A 10,000-nucleotide genomic window follows, 5' to 3' on the forward strand; every position below is an offset into this window, starting at 1 on the left:
GTTCCACAATTCTTTTGTCTTTAGACTATTTACTACAAGTCATAATACATCCCTACAGTAGAGCCACTCTAAACACAAATACAACAATAGAGAAAAGTGGTTGATCATGTTAAATGAAATGGTGGGAAAATGAAATGGTTGGGGAAACGTATTTCAGGCTGTTTTTTCCAAGGGATGATGACTTGCAAACTGCACAGCAATTCTCTCTAATTGCCTTCCTGTCTTTCACTGGGAACATTGAAGCCCTTCTGAAAGGGCCTGTGCTGCTTTGCGATACCAGTGTTATTTATTTAATTTATTTATTTGTATGTGTGAGTGTGTGTGCGTGCGTGTGTGTGTGAGTGTGATAGTGAATCAAAAGCAGCCTAGATCAAATATTGCCCAGTGAAAGCTTAAAGTGAGAAAATTGTTGTTTTCTAACACATGATGAGTCACCTTTGAATGGACATTCCCACACATGAAAGCACACTGTGGCATTATGGGTTGTTACCCCAAAGGAGATAGACAGGAATCCAGAATGGGATTAAAAGAGAGTGTTTCATTTTGCGGTGAAAAGGGCTCCAAAAATGGTTGTCTGAAAAGTGCTTCTGAGTGATTTTATAGATGGATCCTGAGCCCTCGTGGAAGATTAGCCCATTCATTCCAAATCCTCATCCTTTACGCGGAGATGACAGTGTGTGTTCACTGGGTTCAGCCGGCCTCCTGTCTGATGAGTGGCTCGATCCAATGTGAATACCTCTTTGAACACATGCTTTCACACCTCCTCTATTCATACCCACTTAGGCCCCACCCAACAAACAAAAAAAACACCCAATATAGATTTTCTGACGTCTCGTCGAGTGTTACAGACACAGCGAACACGAGGACACTTGATAATAGGGTGCTCAGAGATGTGGACTTGCAAATCGCACACCCATCGTGTCGACGGACGTCTCGGGGCAGCGGCGCGGCGCAGACGCTGCAGATGTGCCAATCTTAATCATCCGACGGGCTTAGGTGTCGTGGATTGATGGCGCCGGGTGACATGGCCGTGTCAGGGCCGCGCGCGAAAGGTGACTCCCAAGCAAGCGAGCGAGCGCAGAGAGGACACCGGGCATGGTAAAAGGCACCGCAGAAAGGTCAGGGCCTCACAAGATGTTCCTCCAAGGAGCATGGGAGCAGCCGACATTGTTAAGAGCAAGCAAAGCCTCTGGGGCTTAGGGATGTGGCAGAGAGGGAATAAGAGAGAGAGAGAGAGAGAGAGAGAGAGAGAGAGAGAGAGAGAGAGAGAGAGAGAGAGAGAGAGAGAGAGAGAGAGAGAGAGGGAGGGAGAGAGAGAAAGAGAAATTCTCTGTCAAGGTTTTCAAAAATAATTGTCATTGAACTGGCTGTGAAGCGTAAACTGTTGCCTGTGCTCCTGATGGGAAACTGACTGTTGAAGATTGAAGGGGTGAAAAATGCCATATCTATCCCATGCATATTTATCAATGATTTGTTTCTTTTCATTATTGTCACTATTTCTGTATCTTTGTATATTTATATATATATTTCCCATGCATGCCATCACGCAGAGTAATTCTTCGATTTCCACAGCCATGATCTCAGATGTGTTTTTTTCCGGTGCTCCTCATTCGTGGTATAAGGAAACGATCTGCCACGTACGCATATCAGCATTCCGCTATCCTCACCGCGACCGCATTATTTACATAGCCTGTCACAGGCCTGTGTCCTCTCCCGAATAACACCACATTATGTTCTAAAACCCCACCGGGATGGCACCAGCCACACCAGGCTCTCGGAGAGAGAACGTTGTTTTGCTGCCGGTATTGTGAGCGTCTGTCATCGCCTTTGAAAGACAGCAACAAGGGCACTCGGCTTATCTGTAGTGCTGCACCGGTTCTAATAAATAAGCTCTCAGAAGATTGCACTCTATCAGGCAGAGGAGCGTTGTTTAGCCCTAAGGCGACGGCGGGCCTGAGAATTTTGTCATTATGCTGTTGGAGAGTAGTAAGCTTCTCCGTGATGACTGATACACAAGGCTTTAGATTCATCAATTTAGCGGGACACTGGTCTGTCAGTTGAGATGCCATCTGTGATCCTTAGAATTATTATTTCAATTCATTAGGAAAAAAAACAAGTCAGTTCCAAGGCTCATTTGGATTCATGCTGACAAAAGCACACATTCGGTGAAAAAGGCTTTGATTATTCCGCGATAATTATTTTGTCACCAATTTATGATACATTTGGGATTTTTTATATGTCCTTGGAGTTCTTTCCTTTCTAATATATTTATATATATAGATAGATAGATAGATATCAAATAATCTTTTTAAATAAGTACATTTTATTCTTCCGGATTACTGTTTTCAGTTCTGTGGAGAGCCTAATTAGGGTAGTATTAACAGCCCCTAATCACTTTGCGCCAGTTTAACTTAATTTAGCTGTTTCTCCCTCAGGTCATAGTCAGAGAATGGGAGGATCCATCAGAGAGATCCCCTCTCCTGTAAGGCTGCCCCTCCTTATACGGAAACGCGTCGATGACTTCCTGTAAGGCTGCCCCTCCTTATACGGAGACGCGTCGATGACTTCCTGTAAGGCTGCCCCTCCTTATACGGAGACGCGTTGATGACTTCCATTAATTTCCAGCCATGGGTGGTCTATATTTGAATAATTCCTCCTCAACCCTTCGAAACTCGACAAGTGTTTGGCCATCAATCAAACATAATTAAGCTTACTATTAACGCCATCGGTATTGTGTTGTCATAAACAGTTTTGCTCGCTGAGAAGTGTGAGGAAGGTAGAGGGGGAGGGGGGGGTGGCAGAGCACACAGCATGCCACGTGGCTGGAATAACTCAGCTACACACATCTCCTCAATGGGCAGAAATGGAACAAAGGCTCCCAGAGTAATTGTGCCACTTCAGGAAAAAGGGAGGTGGCGGCGGTGTTTGTATGAGAGAGAGAGAGAGAGGAGGGAGAAAGAAAGAGAGAGAGAGAGAGAGAGAGGAGGGAGAAAGAAAGAGAGAACGAAGGAGAGGAAATAAAACAGGGACAGCCACTGCTGCTTTTCTGTCTGGATGGTACACTGAGGGTCAGATGCAGGGGTTAGGACAGCAGACGGCCCGAAAATGTCGCTGTTTCACGGTCCAGCAAAGAGAACCATTCAGTCTCTTTATTTTTCTAGAGCTCTGTGCTGTCCCTCCTGTTTGTCTGGAATCCGCAGAGGATGTAGTCCCTTCAAAGCGACAAATCCATTTCTGTTTAAAGTACCATATATAATGTCTACGCAGGTTCAAGCAGATGTTGAATAACACATCTGCCTTGGAAGGCATGACGGAATGCTCCTTACATGACAATTGTATTTCTTTTATGGTTACTGATCAGACTGGATTTTCATGGCATGTTAAAAACAGAATCCCATGTTGAGGAAGCATTTTTTCAGAGTCAGGCTAGATACCCTTTCTGCCACAGGATGTGTTCTTTTGTCAGTCAGGGAAAAGGTTACTTCATTCTCTCTGGCCTTTATAGTGCTCTAGTGCGTCTCTTCATGGCCGGGTGGCTGGGCGTGGTTTTAGCACCAGCACATGCAGCATTGGCGTCAAATCCTCACGTTCCCTCTCCCTCTCCCATGCCCCTCACACGAGTCCTTGCAGCTACCATACAGATGGAGGGGTTATTTTTGTGTTTGTTTGTTTTGTTTGTTTATTTATTTATACACCCAGCTATTTAAGGCAGTACCACTTTTTTTTCTTTTCTGTGCTGTGACTGTATAGCCACCGTGACGAATCCATTCTCACTGTAAGGCAGCACTGTGAAAGAGCAAGGGCAATAGGAGAGAGAGAGAGGACCAGTGGCAGCACTGTGAAAGAGCAAGGGCAATGAGAGTGAGAGAGAGAGAGAGAGAGAGAGAGAGGACCAGTGGCTCAGGCCAGGATAGTTATGTGCTCTTGTGGTCCTCTGTGTCTGAGTCAGCCTGTTCAGAAATCTGTGCGATCTGCTCGAAAAACTCCCCACTGCTCTGGTGCCTCAACCCCTCCACTCTAACCCCCCATCCCCCCCACCCCCTCCCCCCTGCCATCTCCCCTCCCCAGCCCCATACCCAGACCCCCTGGCGCCAAGCTGGGCTCTGAGAGAGCGGGTGCCGCTCAGATGTTCGTCGGTCCAGGGGGATGCTGGAGCATCCCTAATGAAATTACCCCGGACATAAGTGGGTTTTCACATCAAGCCGCTGCGCTAAAACAGTCCAAAGCGGCCACTGCTGAATCCATCCCATTCATTATGACCAGCACTGACCTCCACCCATCCCCACCCCCAAACATAATCCTATACACACATGCAAGGAGGCATTTCCACACACACACACCCAAGCACAGTGTACACACACACACACACACACACACACACACACACACACACACACACACACACACACACACACACACACACACACAACCCTGATCTTCGGCCCAGATCTGCTTGTCATCTCCTCCCCAGACACTCAGAGCTCCGGCTTGGTGGTGGCACGTGTGTGTGTGTGTGTGTGTGTGTGTGTGTGTGTGTGTGTGTGTGGCGCGTCTGCGGGTCATGGCGGGCGACCTCTTCCCTATCACGCCTGCTGGACAGACAGGAGCTCGTAACAGGTGTGAGCCTGTCCTCAGTGTGAGCTTTGACCTCACTGTCACTAATGCACCTCCAGTGCCCACCAACTCTGCCAGAGAGGAAAGAAGGGAGAGGAAGAGAGAGAGAGAGAGAGATGGGTGGAAAAAATAGTAGGAGCGAAAGTGTCTGCACTCCTAAATAAAAGCAGGAGAAGAGAGAGAGAGAGAGAGAGAGAGAGAGAGAGAGAGGGATGCAGGATTTTTCTTCCACCTGGCTGCAGAACAAGCTCCCTGTTAGGCTTTGTTCACCGCTAAGGCTGTAGGGTTAATTGCACGGGTGACTTTCTGCAAGCTAACAGATTGGCTGAAATGTGTTCAGAACAGTTCAGAGAAAGGGTGAAAAAAGCAGGCCTTCTGTGTGTGGGTTTTTTTTTTCCCCCCTGACTTATTGCTCATAAAACACATTCCAGTCGGTTATGAAAATCTGACACCAGCCTCCTGCCGACTACACTCGGGCCTGATGTCAGATAGTGGGCCAGGCGTCTGCGTGTTCCTATTAGGTCTCCTATTACAGGACTGAATGGGTGCGCGCCATGCACAGTGCTGGGAGCTGAAGGAGGACAGCCATTGTAATGCAACAAATCTCCTCCATGCATGGCTGGAGCTCTGGTGGTTGATTTTCTCCTGTAATCTGGTTAAATGGCGAGGCATTGCATGTAGGTCATGAAAAATTATACGCGCTGCCTCTGTACAACTGCTGCAGAAATAGATAATGACAAAGGTTACGCGGTAATGAAGAGAATCTGGGGCCGCAGTATATTCGCCCCGGCCCTCGTGCGCATACATTAAACACGTTTACTGCATATTTTATGTAACGTTATTAGTGCTTTGAAATGGCCCCCCTAAAAGATTCAGGGAACTGAACACTGTGGCAGCCATTAAGTAATTCACATGAAGAAATGTGTTTTTTCCTCTTTTCTTTGATAGATGAGAGAGAGAAGCCTTTTCTAAATGCAGCAAAGTGATTCAGTCCATCAGTAATAGCTGAGGCCCCAGGAATTTGAGTTCTCAATCGATCGTTTCTCGTTCTCTCCCCCTCTCCATGCTTTCAGACATTTTGAAGAGGAGATGACAGATAGCAAATTGAAATTATGAACAGACCGTGTTGACACTGCTATATAATTATAGGAATGGCACTCCCTGCCTGTTCTAAAGGATGGTGCAGGGGTGGAATACAGATGGGGAGAGACTTGCCTCTATTTCCCGGCTCCAAATCCGGGGATAATACAGATACTTTACTTGTCTTCATGACTTCAGTCTTTAATTTTGTGTCAGATTAATCAGATCATTCGCCAGCAAGCAGAGCCCTTTATTTATAGATCAATTCTTCTTACTTTGACATCAGCGGTGATGAGATCAACACACTAGTGTAGGGGGCAGGGCTTGTGGGTCGTTAAATAAACCAGCACCATATTATCAGCGGCAGATCAAAGAGGCTTTGGATGGAAGGTGTTCAACCCCCAGGCCTGGGCTGGTTTTTAGCAGTCACGACACACAGGTCACGGAGCCTCAGCGCGAGGGAACCCCTGAGAAGGCCCGGCTGTTAAGCACCACAGTCGCGGCGCCCCACAGCCAGCACGCCCGAGGTTTCTCTGGCACGCCTCGGCACACCAGGTGCCCCAGTCCATAATCCTGTAGATTTGGATTTTCGGCTGGCGGAAAGCCGGAGATCGTATATGTACACCACGTCTGGGTGCAAAAGAGTCTTATCAGACAGAGTAGTACATTGTGTGGGTGTGGGTGTGGGTGTGGGTGTGTGTGTGTGTGCGCGTGTGAAAGCTTGCATATTATAATTATGAAATATATCAGCCAGTTCGTGGGTTGAGGCAGCAAACCAAGTCGTCTTCTCTCCAACATTCCCCATTGCCTCGCCTGGTTTCCCCCAGACCTCCCTGCCATCCCTCCCCCAGTCCCAATCAATAGCATACTCCTGCTGAAAATGTCAATGGCACCCAGCGACTCTCCTCCACCTGTGTCCCTCCTCTTCTGCCCTCCTCCCTGAGCGCCCTGACTCTGCATCCTCATTCTTTCCTACTTGGTGACTTCCTGCTGCGCCCCACACGATAAGCTCCACCTCCACCCACCCAGCTATCCTCCCTTGTCAATAGCAGGTACTCCTCGGGTAGCTAATCAAATGTGTGAAATTCACAGATCCAGCCAAAGCCTGTGCCTGTTACCCGCTAATTAAAAACTGTGATCGTGCATCCATAATTTATCAAGAAGCAGTTTGGGGTAGAGCTAGATCAAGGCTCTGGGGTGCATTGTTAAACACAGCATGGCCCCAGAAATAAGAAGGCACCCATTGGCTGGTACCAGGGAGTGAACTAACATGAAGCAACGTTTCCAGGAGAGTGGATGACCTTGTGGAGGGCATTTTTGTCTTTAGCGCTTTGGTGCCAGAACTAAAAAAAAAAAAGTTTCAAAAACTGTTGGACCTAAGAAAAGGTGTGTTATTGCAATTTCTCATGTCTGTAGGACCCTCTTAACCTATTCAGAGAGTGCTATCCTGTGAATGGAATCCTGCCTCTTAAAGCAGAAGCAGAAAGATTAAAGGTTAGCTTAGCTCTAATTCCCAGGCGTGAAATATATGATTTGTGCTAATTGAGAAGAGAAAGAAGTATATGCACTGGTTTGGTCGGCTCAAAATAAGATCCAGTTGAAGGCAGTGCTATCTTTAAAAAGGTGATGTCATCATCTGAAAAAGTTTGCTGTTCGGATTACAGCAAAATTATTCTCAAATAGTCAAGCCTCTTGTCTTTTTTCTTTTTCCGTTCCCTCTTTTTAACCTCAGTCCCTTTTTTAAAAAAAACTTGTATCTACCCCTTTCTTTTTTTAATGACCATCTTTCTAGCACAGGTTGAGACAGCTCGGGAGTATATCACACTCTCCGGCAGTTTCTCAAACAGCCATGAGCTGAGAGCAGAGGTCTCGGCGGCTCTCGGTGCAAGCGCTGCCCAATAGGACGCTGTTAATGGAGCAGTTTCAGCCAATAGGACGCTGTTAATGGAGCAGTTTCAGGTCGCCCCGGGAGCATGTTTCCCATTTTAGTCATTTTGCTTCTTTGTGTCTGCGATCCTCCCCACCCCGAAACCCAGTCTACCTGGCTCCCCAAGTCTTGGTCATTATGGATGATGAATTGTGCTACAGTTAAGCGAGAAGTAGGACAAATTGATCAAAAATGTCAGGTGCCCCCTGTGATGTCTGGGTCTCCAAGAAGGAGAAGACGGAAAAAGAAGGAAATTGAAGAAGGGACTGTCAGAAAAGAAAGAAGTCTGCGCCACCCAGGATGCTGTAGAGAAATGTTTACCTGCTGCCTGAAACGCCTCCATTGCTGTCACTTTCGCAAGATGTGGTAGACATGTTGGGACTGGACGGGGAGGGGAGGGGAGGGGAGGGGAGGGGAGGGGAGGGGAGAAGAGAAGAGAAGAGAAGAGAAGAGGGAGTGCACTAATGAACTATGAGAGGTCTCTCAGGAGGACAGTGTGAGGCTTCTTTGGACAGGTCATGGTGAGACACACGTCCTGGTACAAAGCCAGCCAGTGTGGCTATCAGCAGAAGATGTTGAAGAGCAATTTGAGATAAGCGCTCGCTGCTTGCTCTACTCTGCTTGTGTACAGAGAGCTAGTTTAATTAGCTCGATTTAATCGGAGCTGCTTTTAAGCGCCGACACAGTGAGAACAGATACTGTGATCTGGAACTAGCCCAAGGGACGGGCCTGCGGGGAAATAGCAAAGTGCACAATTGAGTCCGGAGAGGAAAATTACAACAAATGCAGATGAAACATTTCTCTTTCGTCTTCTATTTGCATTTTCTTCTTCTTCTTCTTCTTCTTCTTCTTCTTCTTCTTCTTCTTCTTCTTCTTTGGCCTTTGTTTTGTGTAGGGGAGTTTCCTCCACTGGTGAGGGAGGGAGGTGGCCGTATAGTGTTGAGGAGAGCAGGAGAGTGGAGGAAGCAGTGGTTTAGTGTTGTCTTGCGTTATGGGGGACTGTGGCATTTCCTCAAATTAATTACGTAGCTGTGTCAAGTTTTTTTTCCCTCCTCTTTATAAATTCAATTTGCTGACTGTCGTCTGCTTTGAATGTGTGTGGGGGAAAAAAAATAAAACAAAAGATTGATTACCACGCCTGAAAGTGCTGCCTAAAGCAACCAACATCTCCACTGCAAATAAACTCTCTCTCTCTCTCTCTCTCTCTCTTTCTCTCTCTCACTCTCTCTCTCTCTCTCCACCAAACTAGAGACAGACTCCTGCTGCCCGTGTGCTGAATATTCCCCAAGAGCAGTTCACTCATGTACACAAACGATTGATGGCGTGCTCCCACCCTCAACAATAAGTCACCTTAATGATCCCAGTTTAAAATAATGTCTGTTCTGGACCACGATGATGAAGAGGGCACCCAGTGAGTCATTAGTATAGGGTAAAGATAGATGACCCAGATAAAAGACCCCAAACACACGCTTTTTTTCTTCCTCTTCCTCTTCTTCTTCTTCTTCTTCTTCTTCTTCTTCAGTGGCTTCCGTTTTCAGGGAGGTAGGGGGATTCTTTTGTTGAGAGATCGCCTGTGTGCTACTTGTCTTCAAAAGCCATGCATTGAAGCAGGGGAGGGATGGGGGGTGAATTAAATAAAAAATCCCGTCAATGGAACACCGCGGGCAGGCTTGTCGAGGCATCAACAAGGAGATTCAATAGCTCGATTCAGGGTTGCACACTGTGATTTTTATGTCGAGATATTCGACTTTTCAACGATGATGGAGATGGTGCATTTGTTGCCCTCCACCCCCACCTCCTCCTCCTCCTCCTCCTCCTCCTCCCCCTGCCTCCCACTGTTTGACCTGATCCATATGCCATTTCCATGACTCCCGAGGCGCCCACTGTCCCTTTCTGCTGGCGCTGTCGTAGCCCATTTCGCCACGGAGACACTTAACCATTTTGTTGGCCTGAATGTTATCACGGCAGATCCCACGGTCATCGACAGAACAATGATAGAAAGACAGCATATTGACCCGGCTCCACACTAAATCTCAGTAAAGAGCACTTAGCTCCCCTGTGCAAGCCTCAGAAAGAATATCTGTCAATGGTCATCACAGAAAGCTTTCATCCTCGCCGGCTCTTCCCCCGGTGCATTTTAGACAGACCTCGCTACCTTTCATCGCTGCTTTCCCGTGCTGTTTCACCGCATTGGCCCTCGTTCGTCAGCTCTCCAGCCATCTATTAGAACTTCTCTGCACCCGAGGTGTTCTATTTAAGTGATTAAAAACCCTGCACAGGGCTCGTGCACTCTAATGGCCTTGATATTCTGGTTCAAGTGTGTTATCCTGGTTCATAGAGAGGCCTGGAGATACAGTCAGCTGCTTTAAATATGTGTAA

The 10,000-nt window shown here is 47.2% G+C and overlaps 1 protein-coding gene across 7 annotated transcripts in view; it reads left to right on the forward strand.

The window, feature by feature from the left end:
* Positions 1-10,000, forward strand: part of diaph2 (diaphanous-related formin 2) — a 386,793-nt gene that overhangs the window by 336,648 nt on the left and 40,145 nt on the right. The window lies entirely within an intron of this gene.

This window comes from Clupea harengus, chromosome 20 (assembly GCF_900700415.2).
Source record: "Clupea harengus chromosome 20, Ch_v2.0.2, whole genome shotgun sequence".
NCBI classification, from domain to species: Eukaryota; Metazoa; Chordata; class Actinopteri; order Clupeiformes; family Clupeidae; genus Clupea; species Clupea harengus.